Here is a 16,438-nt window from a genome sequence, read left to right as displayed (position 1 = left end):
ATTCATCGTTGCACGTATATTCCCGGCCGGAATCTTGTCGGATCTTGTTCAACGTCGGTGCTCTTGCCAACTCCGTAACCGTTGCTGCCTTGATGTCGGTCAGTCAACTTGTCCAACCCAGATGTCGATGTCCCAAACTCCGTCGGTGACGTGGCATTTGGTCCACCTGGTTAGGCCTAACACCGCGGTACGCCACAATTTCTGCGAGTGCCGACGTGGCGCCCTGGGGACCCTCGAACGCGCTGGTCTGCCGATGAAGGGTATCCTTTCTGGAGTGCCCGGCCCTGCCGTGCGGGGCCTGCAGCCAGTCCAAGGAACCTCTCTCGAACTTCGCCGAGGTCGACGGCCACACCCTGGACAGCCAGCGTCACGGACTCAGCCGAACCTCCAAGTCTCCCGTCTCCAGAGCTTTGCTGACGATGCGACCTTCCTGGCCCAAAACCACATCAATAATCGCCGCTCAGCGTCTCTTCACCCTCGATTACGCCTCGGGTCACGCGCCTCGAGGTCTCGTGCCATTCGGAACGCTTCGTTCACATCGTCCTCTTTTTCTTCTCTCGCGCCGCGTGCCTCTTATGACAACATGCTCCCCAAGGGAGAAAAGTTCTAACTACAGAGAACATTGTCCTTCAAACAAAATAAATCCAGACTTCGTCCAAACAGTTGAGGCACGTCTTTGCCTCGGCCTTCAAAGAAATCAATAGGCGGTAGCAGTTCTGGGTCGTCGCGTTGGGGCTGGGAAATGGTAAATGCATCGACGACTCCCAAGAATACAGCGTCCGTGTCCTGATCCTCCGTGAGAGAAGGCTGTACTAGTGACCGAGAGAGGCAGTCGGCGTCGGTATGCTTTCTCCCTGACCGGTATAGGACGGTCATGTCTAACTCCTGAAGCCTGAGGCTCCAGCACGGCAATCGGTAGGTATGGAAGGAGCCTCTGTATTCTGTTCAAACTACTTTGAATTAAACTAACTTGCCGGTCTTGGAACTGTACGGATCAGTATAGAATTATTCCGCTGCTTTTACTATGCCATCGAAACTGCTGATGATATTATCCTGCTTATCTTTCAAATATGGCAAGTTTTCTTCTCACTGATTTCACGTTGCGTCCATATTTTACTGCTTCCTTAATCTTTTCCACGTTATAATTTCACATATCCCTTACTTTATTCTTGTTGATCAGTTTTGACAGTTCAGCGAATTCTATCTGATCTCTCGAGTTCAAACACTTGAATGTTTTGCCGTTTCTTCATTAGGTCATTTGTTACCTGAGAGAGCTTACCTATGTGTTGCCTTGGTGCCTTACCTCCAACTTCAGTTCCTGCTTCTGACATTAGCCTAGTTACGGTTTCATTCATTACCTCTATGTTTTCTCCATCTTCCTGTACTAAAGCTGCATATTTGTTTGCGAGCACCAGCTTGAATTGGTCTGCTTTTATCCTTTCTGCGTCTACGTTGGCCTGTTTCATCATGACTAATTTTACTCTTTCTCTCTTCAAACTGGGAGAAATCCTAGACCTCACTAACCTATGGTCACTGCAATTTACCCTACCTAACACTTCTACATCCGGCACTATGCTGGGATGGGCAGAGAGTATGAAATCAATTTCATTCCTTGTTTCTCCATTAGGATTTTCCAGGTCCCCTTCATTTTGCTACGCTTCCTGAAGAAGGTATTTATTACTCGGAGCCTATTCCTACTGAGCGAATTCTACCATCATCTTCCCTCTAGCGTTGTTAGAATCGATGGCGTAGTTGCCAATTGCTTGCTCACCAGCCTTTTTCCCCACTTTTGCCCATGACTACAGTATACTGAGTTTGCACTTTTTTCATTGCTAATTCAACATCTCCATAAAACTATCTCTTCCGCATCGTGACAGGAGGTTGGGGCGTAGGCTTGTACTACGTTCATTCTGTACCTCTATTATACTTTATTACGACGACTGCTGCACTCTAACGCTGTAGAATTCATCAATGTTGCCTGCTATGTCCTTATGTACTAGAAATCCTACTCCGAATTCTCTCTCATCTAGAAGACCTCTGTAGCAGAGGACGTGGCCGTTAGCCAGCACTGTATAAGCCTCACCAGCTCTCCTAACCTCATTAAGGCCAATAATAACCCACGCAATGCCTGATAATTCTTCAAATAGCCCTGCTAAGCTAGCCTCACTCGATAGGTTGCGCGTGTTGAACGTTTCCAGGTTCAGTTCCCAGTTGCGGCCTGTCCGGACTCAAATTCTTAGCAACCTCTGTCGCGTCGCAGGTCTGACCGCCGCCTTAGTCAGGTGCTCCGCAGCCACTGGGGACTGAGGGCCATGGGTCAATTGCGTGAGTCATGAGGGAGGCAGTGGCCGAACACTGTTCGCAACGTCATCAGCCCACCTGGCACCACCACCTGCAGTACTTTGCTTGCGTTATCAATGCACCTTGAGCCACCGTCCACACCAGTTCGGGTCGCCACAGCATTTTCGTTTTTACTGTCCGGAATAAGAGTCATAACAGTGATAATTACACCAGGCTTCGTGGAGAATAACAAGTGGCACCATGCTTACACATCCTTAGACAACTCCCAGAGGAGTTTCTGCGTGATTCTTTTCTTTCTTGTCTTTTAACGGCGAAGCCGTTTAACCCTTTAAGGCCCAGTGATTCCAAATGGAATCATCAATTTTGTAGCTCAGTGGGCAAATCCGGGTTAAAAGAAAAAGGTTGTTCTTACGGTACAACTCGTATTTAGTCCTTTGCTCTACATATGCTGGCAAGCTGGTAGACTCAAGGAAGTGCTGTCACCTCTGAACGAAAAAAATAAAAGAATCGCTTGCACTGTTCCTGCCATTAGCTGAGATCCCCTCTTCTTTTCACCATGCAGAGGTACGACAATTATTTTATTTTTCTCTCGAACATTTCGATTTGAACTATTAGGTGCTATGCTATCTCTTCGCAATAAATTTATTCGGTAAAAAGTATTTGGGGGTACCGGAGATCTTTGCGAATCTTGATTCCAAATGGAATCATTGGGACGTAGTGGCCCCGACTAGAGCACTGCACGGGCTCGGGCTTACCCGAAAGCCCGGGCCCGGCCCGGCCCACGGGCCGGGCCGGGCCGGCTAGAGCAGTTTTTTTCACGGGCTCGGGCCTGGCTCGGGCATGGCTCGGGCATGGCGTGTGCTTTTTGACCCGGGCCCGGGCCGGGCTCGGGTTTTTTGACGCGGGCCGGGGCCGGGCTCGGGCTTTCTGCGAGTTATTCTCGGGCTACTCAACTCTGAAAAACATCTATTTTTCGGTCTCGGGCCGGGTTCGGGCCGGTTTCGAGCCGGGCTCGGGCTTAAGGTAAAGGGGTGGCGGGCCGGGCCGGGCGGGTAACGTAGATTATTTTCGGGTCTCGCCATAAAAGTTTTGATCGGGCTTGGGCGGGCCGCCCGATGTAAAAACGGGCCCTGGCCAGGCCCGGGCCGCAAAAATCGGCCCGTGCAGTGCTCTAGCCCCGACTACTCACGCGATACATTTTCGATTGACGTTACCTCACTGACTAAACGGCGTGTTTGTTCGCGCTCAAACGGCGTTTCCATGCCGTACTTGGCCATGTTTTGGGCGCGTGTTACCTGATGAATCATTATCGCGTCAGGGTCCTGTATTATTGGTGGAGCCTTGCTCGGCTTTTTGTGATTTTATGCTGTTGATATGAGCTTATGCCGTGTAGATAACTTTTTGGGGGGCAATTTCATTCGGAACAGATGGCGACAATCAGTGCATGCGAGTTTTATTGGAGAAAGAAAGAAGCCGCGAAGCTTGTGCTGATCCCTCGAGGCGACATTGATTCGTCCGATGAAAAAGAAGTCATTCCGCAAACAATAAAAAATAAAGAATGTGCTCTTACTGCCGCATTCGGTGCAAGAAGTGTGGCACACACCTCTGCCTCAACAAAGAAAAGAATTGCTTCTAAGAATTTCATAAAAAATAGACTTTTCACGTATTGCTTGAAACGACGCATTTCAAGTCCACCAAGTCCTACTGATTCCAATTGGAATCATTTAATAAGTTTTGATTGAAAAGTGTTAGCACAATTTTTTTTATTTTTTCAACTACCACGATTATGCACATCTCAAATTGTAAAGACCAATTTTTTACAATGAAAAGAATTAATTGGGGCCTGAAGGAGTTAAGCCAGATGTAATTTCTGCGTGTGCAACGAAGTTATAATCAGCATTGGCACGAGCGTCGTCGGCTTCTTCCACAGTTAAAGCCAGCCGTAATTTGTGCGTGTGCCACGAAACTGCCGCACCGTAGCCATCGGAACCAGCGACGCCACACAGACACGGCTCCGCCGAGCTCCCGCCGGCTGCTCACTTCTACGCATGCTCCGTGACGTCATCCTTGCGCATCTGCGCTCGCCGCCCGAGAGAAATAATAAACATATGAAACAGAATAGACTTTCTTGGCAAGGCAGGATTCTAACCCGGGTACCCATGGTCCGAAGGCGAGCGTCATAACCACTGCGCTATACACCCACGCTTGCGAACGTGCATTTAGAGGAATAATACGGTTGCATTGCACTGACGATTACAACACAACTTCCTTCGGGAGAGAGAAAGAAAATGAGAGCGAGAGAATGAAAGAAAAGAAGGGGAGAGAGAAATAGAGAAAGAAAGGGAGAGAGACAAAGAAAGAGAGAGGTAGCCTAGCTACAACCTAGAGACGCAATCAATCGGCCAGCTTCGCTGTGTCTTGAGCTTTGCGCGGCCTAGTGCAAGCTTTCGCCTTTTTTATCCGCGATGGAGCGATAAGGGGTGAGTGGGCCAGTGTATTATCGCTCCGAGAAGAATGCAGACGACGGAAAGCAGGGGTTATGCGCATTGCTGAAATGGCGACACCCTCTTCACTTATTTTTCGAGAGCGTCACTGCAGCCACGGCTCGCGTGTTGCAGCTCATATTGAAGGTGAAAGCACATGCACTAACATTTGTGACAGACGTCATATGTGTGGTCTGTTTAATATTACACAATAAACTGAATGCACTGGGAACCAAGGCATGGAGGCGTACTGTCACTTGTTTTCGAAGGCCACAATGGCTCATTACGTTGGAAGCATCCGATTCCATTTAGTTTCACCTGTAAGCTGCCTTACACCTGCGTGCACATCGTCCGTTTAGTGTGGCAACGACACACATCTGTGTGACAGAATCCGTCCTTACACAGGATTTTCTGCTTCTGTATAGCCTGCATCTGAGTTTTAATGACACACCCATGGAAGCACCGTTATTAGGAAGGGCTGAAACTTAGAAGCAGTTACATTCTTCTTGCGTAATTGCTTGAATTACTGTGCCTAATATATAACGCGCTTTCACGTAATTTGTACTGGCTGTATTGTAGCTGTAGGTCGATCACTTTGACGCGATGGTGCACTGCACATAGCATACAGCTAGTTGGTTGTGTTTCTCGATGTTTAGTTGACTTATTTCATAGTTATATCAGCTTAAATGTATGGCCTGGTATCAATCCAAATACCTGTATCAAGTCGGGAAACCTTGCACCTCGTCGAAACTTCTGTACATTATAAATACAAAATGCAGGATCTCCACTGAAGTTCTCTAAGTGTGCGTAAGCATACCACCAAATTTGAGCTTGGCCAACAACACTTTAAATTGGCCCACCCCCAAATTTCAAATTGGCCCATCCCCAAATTTAATTTCATCCACCCCAAGTTTTCAAGTTGGCCCACCCAAGTTACCAAGTTGGCCCACCGTCAGATCTCCAGTTCGCCCATCCCCAAATTTCAAGTTGACCCGTCCTCAATATTCAAGTTGGCGCACCACAAATTGCAAGTTGGCCCACTTCACAATTTCAACTTGGGCGACGTCCCGATTTAAAGTTGGCCAACCCCAATTTCACGTTGCTGGCCCACAACCAAATTTCAAGCCGGTTCAGTCCCAAATTTCAAGCGGGCCCATGTCCAAATTTAGGTTGGTGCGCCCCAAAATTTCAGTTTGCCCACCCCTGCTACAAGCTTCCCTCTGCATTTTCTATGGGGCCCTATGTATTCGCATTGGTATTCCCTCTGATCAATTTTTGAAAATTGTTCCTTATTGCTTATAAAGCTACGAATCACCTACATTTACACTAGGATAATTATGAAATGTCATAACTGCGCGAATTGCGCGTTTCTGTGTATATACAAGCCACTATGCTTTTCGCCTGCATTTTCGCGAGACGGAGCTGGGCTACTCACCAAAGAATGCTTACACATTAAAAAGAAAGAATAATTTAGCAGACTGGCATGTGCTTAATGCATTTTAAGCTTTTCACAGGGCCTCCTACTTGTTGGTATGTCGGTGACCGAATGAGCACACGTGCGTAAATAGCGCATCTGCACATCAATAAAGCGTATTCTTTTTAAATATACGCCCGGGTTCATAAAACCCCAACCCTCTTTATACTCTTGCAAGAATTGGTAAGCTCAGAACGTATGAGCGTCATCAGTCAGTTCATGTGCAGATGTCTCAATCGATAAGTTGTACTTGAAGTCATATCGTATCGATTCCTGCATAGCCAGTCGGTTTAACAACAATAAGTCAATTACGCTTGCAATACTTCTCGCCGAAAGCCCTTATTCTGCACGCATGTGCGTCCTTAATGTAGCCGCCCTGCCTCATGCAGCGACTGTATTCATTCGGGACATTAAACCCCAGAAATAAATCGCAACAGTTTGGGAAGCTGAGAAGTGGCGACGCCATGTGTAAAGTATTAGTGATGATTATTGATGTTATTGGTGAAAGCACTATGTTTGGTCTAATAGAGCCAAGACTATGGTGACGAGCTGTCACTGGTGCATGAACTGGGTTTCGAAGGGTAGATGTAACACGGCTTTATAGAAGCCTAAAAACATATGCAGTAAAATACGTAAAATATATATGTAATAACACCATCATTATGAAACGTGAGGTGTGATATCCGCGAAGGACAAAGGATACCCAACTAGGGGATGATATGGGTGGCAGTAATCGTAACTGCGTGATCAATGAGTACAGGAGGCATACGTGAATATCTTGGCAAATGTCTACAAAGATTCCACAGATACCTTGGTTCTCCACAAGAAATATATGAAGTTACCTATCAAGAAAGGGGTCAGGCAAGGACACACAATCTCTCCAACGCTATTCACTACATGCTTAGAAGAAGTATTCAAGTCATTAGAATAGGAAGGCTAATAGTGAGGATCAACGACGAATATCCCAGCAACCTTCGGCTTGCAGATGACATTGTACTGTTCACCATCATTGGGGAAGAATTGGAACAAATTATTGAAGACCTTAACCGGGAAAGTGCAAGCATGGGTTTGAAAATTTATTTGCAGAAGACAAAGATAATGTTCAAGTACTTGGCAAGAGAACACACTCTACCAACCTTTCCGATAACCCTTCATAATGGCGTTTAACAGAGCTTGAAATTTCGCACTTACGTTTCGCTGTAATGACAGCATAGCCCAGCGCCAGGGCCACCAATAGGAGCACGACTACTGTGCTTGCCACGCATCCTCGGCGATCGCTGCATAGCTAGTTGGTTAACAACAATATGTAAATTTAGCTTGCAAGACATGGCCGTATTTTGCACACAAGTGCTTCCTTAATCTAGCCACCCTCTCTCATGCAGTGACAGTATTACTTCGAGATATCAAACCACAGAAACCGATCACAACAGTTTGGGAAGCAGGGAAGCGGAGACCTAATTTGTTAAGCATTGTGATGATTATTGGCATTAACGGAGCAAGGGCCAGGTATGACCAATGGGCGCCAGAACTACGGTGAAGAGCTGTCAATCTGCATGAACTGAGTTTCGAAGGGTACGCTTTACATGGCTGTATATGCATTCGCTGTAGAGTGCGTAAAATATATAGGTAAAAAAATCATGATTATGACCCGTGAGGTGCGAAATGTAGAATGCACATGAAGGACATTCTGCCAGGGAATGATATACTAAAAGGTATGGGTGTCAGTAGCAGGACCCTTGAAAGCAAGGGCATGGAGGCATATGCTCTACAAAAACGTAATATCGTAACAGCAGCCCCAGTGAGAGGTTGTGTTTGGATTGTTTTCGGTTTATGTCTTGCAAAGTGTGAAAATGGCTTTACTGCCAAAACGGCTTTACTGTAAAAACAAGGGTTCTGTGCCACTGAGCATTGTCGGATGTAGGGAAATTCGCTGTCAGTAGGCTAAAGGAAAGTCCTTTCTCTCTCATTGTTTGCTTCCCGACACTTCAACAAGACTTGAAGGGCGGTCAGCGTCTCGCCACATTCGTCACAAATTCGTCACTGCTCAACAGATAAGAGTGCATGTCATATGTACAGCCTATGTCTTCAGAAAATGACCTCAGATTATCGCATTTTCTTCATTCGAGGCCAATTTCTCAAACGTGTGTCAAATAAATGCGGCTGATAAGCTGTTCCAGTGTCCAGATTTGTTGCCAATAGTTTCTTTACTTTTCGCGCAAAATGGCTTCAGGACCCAGGTAGGAACAGCTAAGGAAGTATCGTTACCTTTAGTTGCTATAGTTTCTCTAACGCTTTTGGTTTCTCGAACATATGCTAGGTGAATCAACGCAGCTTCCACGTTCGACGGTTTCGCGCTTGCGCAGACACGGAACGAAAAAGCCATAAAATGAATCAATTTCGACAGTCAGTGGTGTGTTCTATAGTAAATAAAGTGCGTATGTTTTCACTTCCCCAGGATAAATAAGCAAACGCTGACGCTATGAGGGAATCTTTCCAGAAGCGCTGCCGCTTGAGCGCACTTTGACCTCGTAACTTTCCTTGCATTGTCCTAGAAAACTTCCGCGAATATCGTCTGCTCCCAGTGAATTATCAGACAGCGTTAACTTGGTGCTTACTGTTCATCACGCTCAGACCAGTGCATACACAAAGCAGCTCAGCAAAAACGCTAGTGCTCTTATACTGTGCGTGCAAACAGTGGTCATGCCAGCAAGAAAAGGGAGAAAGCTGCCCTGGCTCAGCCACCGCGGTGGCTGAGTTCGACGGTGCTTCCACCTCGCTTACTAGTTTTTGAAGCCAAATGAACTACGTGTTTCTGGAGATCCTCTAACCATTTGTGTTCGGGCCGCGCATGCGTTGTGCATAGGGAACACACAACAACGCCGGCGCCAACGGCGAAAAGTGTGAGCGCGCCTCTAGTGCCCTTTAATTGATGTCGCCTGAGCCAGACCAAATAGAATATAAGCGCATTGCGACAAACCCCGAGGGAACGGAAAATATGTTTTTGACGCGAACAACTCCTCGACATTTTAAATATTATTGAAAGAAAAAAAACTTGACAGTCACTTCAGCATACGCCAAGGAGGATGAAAACGAAAGCCTGTGCTCTCACGAGACATTTATTAAATTACTTGAGATTCTCATTCGAATGCGTTGTTACTTGCTATTGCTGGTGTTCTGCCACCAAAGGTCTTGGGTTCGACTCCCACCAGTGATCATGGGTTCAACTTGGGTGCTTTAATTCCTTTATAAAGGTCATGGGTTTCGGTCGCTCAATTAACTATATCCTTATCATCAACTTATTTGTGTCCACTGCAGGAAGAAGGCCCTGCGATCTCTAATTACCCCTGTCTTGTGCTATCTGATTCCAACTTGCGCATCCAAATTTCTTAACGTCATTACCCCACCTAGTTTTGTGTCGTCCTCGACTGCGCTTTTCTTATCTTCGTATCCATTCTGTAGAACGGAAACTCCAATGGTCCACCGGTTATCCATCCTACGCATTACATGGCCTGCCCAGCTCCATTTCTTCCGCTTAATGTCAATTAGAATATCGGCTATCCCTGTTTGTTCTCTGATCCACACCGCTCTTGCTGTCTCCTAACGTTAGGCCTAACATTTTTCGCTCCATCGTTCTTTGTGCGGTCCTTAACTTTTTCTCGAGCTTCTTTGTTAACTTCCGAGTTCCTGCCCCATATGTTAGCAGAGGTAGAATGCAATGGTTGCAGACTTTTTTTTTTCAACGACAGTGGAAAGCATCCTGTCAGGATTTGGCAATGCCTCCCGTGTGTACACAAACCCAATTTATTCTTCTGTAATTTTTTCTCGTGATCAGGGTCCCTTGTGAGTAGTTGACCTAGATAAACGTACTCCTTTAGAGACTCTACAGGCTGACTGGCGATTCTGAATTCTTGTTTCCTTGCCAGGCTATTGAACATTATGTTTGTCTTGTGCATAATAATGTTCAACCTCACTCTCACACTTTCTCGGTTAACGTCCTCAGTTATTTATTGTAACTCGTCCCCGTTATAGCTGGATAGGACAATGTCATCTACAAACCGAAGGTTGCTGCGGTATTCGCCGTTGATCCTCACTCCTAAGCCTTCCCAGTCTAAGAGCTTGAAAACTTCTTCTAAGCATGCAGTGAATAGCATTGGAGATATTGCGTCTCCTTGCCTTACCCCTTTCTTGATAGGTGTCTTTCTACTTTTCTTGTGGAGAACCAAGGTTGGTGTGCAATCCTGGTAGATATTTGTTAAGATATTCACGCATGCCTCCTGTACTCCTTGATTATGCAATGCCTCTATTACTGCTGGTATCTCTGCTGAATCAAATGCTTTTATAATCCATGAAAGCCACATAGAGAGGTCGATTGTACTCCCGCAGATTTCTCTATTACCTGATTTATGACATGGATATGATCCATCGTAGAATATCCCTTCCTGAAGCTAGCCTGTTCTCTTGGTTGTCTGAAGTCAAGTGTTTGTCAAGTGAAGTCAAGTCAAATTGGAAATTATTTTGGCGAGTATTTTATACAGTGCAAAAGCAAGCTAAGCGGGTCTATAATTCTTCAATTCATTAACGTCTCCGTTCTTATTTGTGCGTATAATGTTGGCGTTCTTCCAGCTTTCTGGAGCACTTGAAGTTGAGGCATTGCGTATAAAGGGCCGCAATCTTTTCAAGCACGATATCTCCTCCATCTTTGATTAAATCATTCCATCTTCTCCAGCAGCTTTTCCCGTGGTCATGTCTTTCAAGGCCCTTCTAACTTCATCGCTAGTTATAAAAGGAGCCTCTGTATCCGGTTCGTCATTATTTCGAATGAAAGCAGCTTGGCTGTTTTGGGCACTGTACAGGTCAGTATAGAATTCTTCCCCTGCTTTTACTATGTCATCGAAATTGCTGATGATAATACCATGCTTATCTTTCAGTGCATACATCTTGCTATGTCCTATTCCAAGCTTTCTTACTGATTTCATGCTGCGTCCATATTTTACGGCTACCTCAATCTTTCCCACGGTATAATTTCGAATATCCCTTACTTTCTTCTGGTTGATCAGTTTCGACAGCTCAGCGAATTCTATCTGATCTCTCGAGCTAGACACTTTCACGTTTTGCCGTTTTTTTATTTGGTCCTTTGTTACTTGGGACAGCTTACCTACCTGGTTGCCTTGGTGTCTTATCTCCCACTTCAATTGCTGCTTCTGAGATCAGCCTAGTTGCGGTTTCATTCATTACCTCTATGTTGTCTTCATCTTCCTGTTCTAAAGCTACATAATTGTTTCCGAGCACCTGCCTGAGTTGGTCTGCTTTTACCCTTTCTCCTGTCTAGGTTGGCTTGTTTCTTCTTGACTAATTTTACTCTGTCTCTTCAAATTGAGAGAAATCTTAGACCTTACTAAGCTAAGGTCACTGCACTTAACCGCACCTAACACTTCTACATCCTGCACTATGCACGGATTGGCAGAGAGTATGAGGTGAATTTCATTCCTTGTTTCTCCATTAGCGCTTCTCCAGGTGCACTTCCTGAAGAAAGTATTCATTATACGGAGCATATTCTTTTCCGCGAATTCTACCAACATCTTGCCTCTAGTGTTCCTAGAGCAGATGCCGTAGTTGCCAATTGCTTGCTCACCAGCCTGCTTTCCCCCTACTTTTGCATTGAAGTCTCCCATGACTACAGTATACTGCGTTTGCACCTCTCTCATTGCTAATTCAACATCTTCATAAAACTGTCCTATTTCTTCATCATCGTGATTGGAGGTTTGGGCATAGGCTTGTACTACCTTCATTCTATACCTCCTATTCAGATTTATTACGACTTATACCCTCTCATTAATGCTGTAGAATTCATCAATGTTGCCCGCTATGTCCTTATGCAATAGAAATCCTACCCCGAATTCTCGCTTATCTGGAAGACCTCTGTAGCAGAGGACGTAGGCCGTTAGTCAGCACCGTATAAGCCTCACCAGTTCTACTCACCTCACTAAGACCAATAGTATCCCAGGTAATACCTGACAATTCTTCAAATAGTCCTGCTAAGCTAGCCTCACTCGATAGGGTGCGCGTGTTGAACGTTGCCAGGTTCAGTTTCTAGTGGCGGCCTGTCCCGACCCAGAGATTCTAAGCACCCTCTGCCGCGTCGCAGGTCTGACCGTCGCCTTGTAAGGTCCTCCGCAGCCGCTGGGGACTAAGGGCCATGCGTTAACTGCAGGAGTCATAAGGGAGGTAGTGGTCGAATACAGCACCAGAGAGGCCAGTTCCTCTTTTGGTGAGGGAGTGACTTTGTGAAGCTTAACTAGTCTTCCTAATTTGGTTGCACCTGTACTAGTCTCGGCGATTTCTTGCCGGTGTCAGGCGCCACTCCGCGCCTGAAATTGTGGTGGATAGGAGGAGGATTCGAACTTACGACCTTCAGATTAGAAGCCGGGTGTTCTACCTCTGCTCCATGCCACCAACGTGAAATTCTCAATCATAGTAGTAATCCTCCTGCGCAAAGTGACGGCAGCAAATGCGTAGATCCTGGTGCAGATCTGATAACGACAGTCTGATGCACTGCAGCCACTCCGCTTATCTGCTGCCTTGCAGAGGGACACTGTCGCAGCTTGACAAATGAGCAATCATTACATTTGCAGCCCACAGAGCAACAAGGGCAAACCACGCTGCATGTTGCATTCGAAAATAAAGTTCGAAACCAACACTGGCCACGCAGCTCGCATCAACACGGAGCACGTTGCAACACAAACAGATTACACTTGATGTGTTCTAGAAGAGCTTGAGCGTAGTGATAAGTTGTCATTGTGCATACTATTTCTGCTAGGCTCTTTTATAGAAACAAATTAAATAGCATTCCAACTATTGCAAACAGCATTTTCTCGCGATGAAGTCTGAAGAATTATTGATGACGCACCCTAGATAGCTAATCTATAACTCACCCTACTGACGTCAGATGTAAAGCATTCACGATTAGGTGTGGTGCAGCTGAAAACTCGGAGGAGTAGCGCGGTTGCGACTAGTAACGGTGTACAACCTTAAACCCTCATAAGAAATTTCATGCTTTGCGAGGAGCGCTTATCTGTGTCACCTAATGATCAGAAGGAACTCAGTGCGCTTGTACGAAATCGTAAAAATAGTTTCGGGTCCCTTTAGGTTCTGTTCTGAAAAACTAGAGCTTATTTTAACAGGCACACAGTTTGAATAGGTTCTCAAGTTGGGTAAACATAAAGAAAAGCGTTTCTTCATTTTATTTTCCATTTATTTATCATTTCTGTAATTCTATTAAGGAACTGCAGATAACTTTCCCCTTGCTCTCCTTGGCGACATTGTTTGTTGGCTTCTTTTGTTATTACTATATATATAAGAAAGTAAGAGAGAGTGGTGGTTATGTTAAGAGTTGGCACAAGCTGCGAGTGAAAATCTGCTGTCCGCTTGTGCCACAGTGGTTCCGTGTTGTTTAGCACAAGGCGTTAATCACATGGTTTCTAGCGTCTGAAATCAATGGATGCGACGTGCGACTTACTTAATGCTGATCTTAGGCCTTTCCCGATTGTCAGTAGGGACCCCGTTAATCAGGATCTCGAGAGTGGTCTCAGACCAGTAGGACCGCTACGACAGCAGCCCCAGGTCAGAAAGTGGCTTCTCAGGAGAGCCAGTCTTGCCCTCACACTTGGAGAGCTCATAATCTGTGAAGCAACAGCAAGCAGTGACTCTTCAGACAGCTATCACGTGCTGCAAATTATGCAATCAGCTAACTGCAATCAAGTGTGAATGCAATGAAACGCTGCGCAGCACAAGCCATACCCACCAGGAAACAAATGAGATTGACACCCAAACAAAATGGCGATTGTCCTAACAACGTAGATACAGGTCGCTTAGAAAAGGACGACGCTTGTTCAGCAGCTGAAGAATTATATTAACACAGCAGTGCAGAAATAACCTTGGTTTCACACTTTAACGGCTACGGAATTTCACTTTGGCCAGATTTGTTATGAGTAGTGAATGCCACTAAAGCAATCAAGGCAAAACCACAGGGCTTGTAACTGAATAGTTTTCTTGTTACCAGCCTTTAAAAAGCACATAAGCCGACGACGCATGAACCTGGTGGTGGTTGTAACGTAAGTCCCAGCAAACTGCCTCCGAGATTTTTCGGCGCGCCAAGGGTGCCTGCCTTATCTCAGAGGCCATGCCAAGGAACCATGCTCTCCATCATGCGTCACTTGCGGCGAGCAGTGATGGCAGAGTTTTTTTCCGCTTGCAGTATCAAAATGCACTGTTTTAATGCGATAGCGTTAAAATCTGCCGTCGGCAGACGGCGTGCGATGCGGGTGGCGGAGAAAATCATCCCCAACCCCGACGGCGCAGGCTCACGTGGTACAAGGTTTTGGTCAACAAAAATTGAATTTCTCACAGTGAAATCCGTCAGGAAAATGATAAAGCACGACTTCACCATTCGGCGTCGGATTCGCAGTCGGATTGTTTACCAATCGGCGTCGGATTGTAATTTGAATGTACGAGAAAACCTAATTCTGCTACGATGGAACACAAACCTTTTTTCCGGCATTTCTACCAGACCTACAGCCGCGCGTTGCGATGTGAACGGGTCCCCAAACGCTATCGCATTCTACTCTTAAAGGCGAAGCATAAGCGTCCTCCAAATTTTTGCTAACGTTTCGTGATCCTTTTGCCCGTATTGCAAGCATGAAATTTTGCACGGAGGCTCCTTTATATTAACACTGTCTTAAACAAGGCTTTTGACGTGGTTAACAAATTTGTTCAAGTTGACCTTTAAGCCACGAAGCAAGTGTCCAATTAGTTGCTGTCACGTGGTTAGCACCAAGCTCTAACATCTAACCCAATTTCTTCCCGGATACCAGTCAGATTCCACCTGAATTTTTAGCTTGCTTGATAAAAGTGAACATGCTGTCTGCCATCTCTTCAAAGAATGTGCCCAATATTATCCGTAATGGTGCACTGCTAAAAACCAAATAAAGTGTAAACCAACCAAACAAGACAAGGTCGACGTATTTGCACGTGAAAAAGCATATAAGATACGAAATGAGCCAATAATGAAGGTACAAAAGAGGCCTAATAGAGGGATATCATTAACATTTATTCACAGAGTCATTTGAACCACCATGCACACTGATCTTGTATTCTTCAGCATCGACACTCGTTTGAGCTTGTCTTTTTCTACATTCTCGAAGGTGCCCCTCAACTCCGTTTTCTTGCTGCTCTTTCACGCTACTGCTAGGCAAAAGGCCTATTAGCCCCCGATGTTTACGGCATCTTCAAACACACGCCCAAGAAGGCTTGGCCAATGCAGTCGCGCAGCCGGTGGGTCTCCCTGCTTCTCCGACCCAGCTCGCCTCCGTATCGAACAGAGGTACTTTGCACCATCTGGCGCAGGGTGCATCGGATAAGTTATATGACACTTGGTGACGGAACGGCAGAGGGCGACCACGACGCAGGCACTTACGCTTCACCCTGTTTAGGGCTAATCATGATCCTTTTGGATTATATCCGTAGTTGCTGAATATTGATATTCTGGGCATTGAGAGGTATCATTGATACCATTTTCATGTTTGTGCAATATCTACAAGTCACCTAACCGACCATTTTTTTTCTGGAAGCGGTTACAAAATAGCCAGATCTTATATACACCAATACTGTGTGAGATCACCTAAGATGACCTTGTCTTCTAAAAAAACTGATAACTTGTGAGGATGCTGCAACAACTTGTGAACACTCCATTAAGGTAATGCAATCAAGTTGAAAACTCATTTTATTCCCAAAATTTTATATTTTTTTATTTTTACCTAGGTAAATGACAGGTTTATCGAGCATCCTCTTCCAGAAAAATTTATTTCTACCGTTTTTTTTTTCAAGAAACATAGCAGAAAATGTAACCCAACCCACTGCCTCTGAAAACAAAATTGCAAGTGCCTGTTTCTCTTCTATTTACCGTTCACATTATGTGTAAACAAGTAATAACGCTCCGATGGCATTTTGAGCATGGGTTTACCTTTAACAAACATTAACTCTCATAACGTGGACGCCCAAAATTTGAAAGGCATTGTTTGTGTTGTGGAGGTTCTGTGCGTGCATCAAAGGGACAGCAGATTGTCTTGTTTAGAGGTTGTTACACGCTGCTGTCTTCTCTTCTGTACTGGTAGCCACAGTATGG

The 16,438-nt window shown here is 45.5% G+C and overlaps 1 long non-coding RNA gene across 1 annotated transcript in view; it reads right to left on the bottom strand.

Moving 5' to 3' along the window:
* Positions 1-16,438, bottom strand: part of LOC119465731 (uncharacterized) — a 71,215-nt gene that overhangs the window by 34,806 nt on the left and 19,971 nt on the right. Inside the window, exon 5 of the long non-coding RNA XR_007464068.1 lies at positions 13,775-13,937. This is a non-coding gene — a long non-coding RNA (uncharacterized LOC119465731). The remainder of the gene's footprint in view (positions 1-13,774; positions 13,938-16,438) is intronic.

The sequence above is a fragment of the Dermacentor silvarum genome, chromosome 10 (assembly GCF_013339745.2).
Source record: "Dermacentor silvarum isolate Dsil-2018 chromosome 10, BIME_Dsil_1.4, whole genome shotgun sequence".
Classification (NCBI taxonomy): domain Eukaryota; kingdom Metazoa; phylum Arthropoda; class Arachnida; order Ixodida; family Ixodidae; genus Dermacentor; species Dermacentor silvarum.
The sequence above is the reverse complement of the archived record's forward strand: the minus strand, read 5'-3'. Positions and strand labels throughout refer to the sequence as shown.